Below are 1,279 nucleotides of genomic sequence, written 5' to 3'. Positions count from 1 at the left end.
CTGTCCCACTCGACAATCCCCACTCAGGCCTTTTTTCTAGTTATAAACAGTTTAGGGCCGGCTGTGGCCATTGGTTTTAAGTGGAAATTGTCTCTCTAAATTTTGAGGAGATCTGTGTACATGTATAGTAGAACCCTCTGGGGGTGGGGGGTGGGGTGTCCACTCCCTTAGGCACCCTCTCTAGTCACCAGAATGGAGGTGCTCAGACAGCAAGAGATCAATGAACAGATGAAAAAAAAAAAAGTATCCACATCTTTATCTCTGCGGTTCTGTCAGGCATCCGTGGCCGCTCTGATCCTTCCCCCACTTGGTCTCACCCAAGATGGTAGCACTGGGAGCAGCTGAGCATCTTGAATTAGAAAGGGATGGATTTCTTGCTTCTGCTGTAAATTCCTCTAGCTGTAAACCTTCCAACCTTCTAAATATTCCTTTATATGTGGTTCAAAGTTCTGGCACCATCCCCTGAGCCTGTTTGGTCTGGTATTCTGTGTTGTTGCTGACGGAGCTCCTCACTGCACTTCCACCCGATCCACCATCTTGTTTGTTCTCCCAAGCGATTCATTTTTGCTTTGTCATTTACTGCTAGCAGTTTGAAGCCAGTGGATTTACTTCTCAGGTTTAAGCACTGGGGTTCAAATATAACAATGATTGTGAGGCTGGTACACGACCTGTGGTGGTTCAATCTGGTGTGTGTACAGTTACTATGAGAGAGAACCAACTTGAGGACATTTAATAACAACTTCTCATGGTGTGGTGCTATAGGATCAGCACTGGCCTGCAAACCACAAGATCGGCAGTTCAAACCTACCAGTTGCTCCTTAGAAACTCTATATGGGTCACTGTGAGTCAGAACTGACTCAATGGCACTTAACAACAATAGCAAGCATTTTCATAGGCATCATGGTGGTGCAGCGTTAAAGCACTCAGCTGCTAGTGAGGCCAGTGGTTCAAACCCACAGCCCCAATCCATGGGAGAAAGATGTGGCAGTTGGCTTCTATATAAAGATTTACAGCCTTGGAAACACCATGGTTGCATGCTGTCCTACAGGGTAACTGTGAGTCCCAATCAAGTCCATGGCAGTGCATTTTCAGCACTGTCATGAAGACAGGACTGGCTAGTGGCTGTTATTGTTGTTGTTGTTAGGTGCCATTGAGTTGGCACTGACCCATAGCAACCTTATTCACAGCAGAACAAAACACTGCCCGATCCTGGGCCAACCTCACTAATGTTGCCACACTTGAGTCCATCGATGATGCCACTTGGCCAATCCATCTCGTT

The sequence above is a fragment of the Chrysochloris asiatica genome, unplaced genomic scaffold (assembly GCF_000296735.1).
Source record: "Chrysochloris asiatica unplaced genomic scaffold, ChrAsi1.0 scaffold00168, whole genome shotgun sequence".
Taxonomy (NCBI): domain Eukaryota; kingdom Metazoa; phylum Chordata; class Mammalia; order Afrosoricida; family Chrysochloridae; genus Chrysochloris; species Chrysochloris asiatica.
This window is presented reverse-complemented; position numbering follows the sequence as displayed.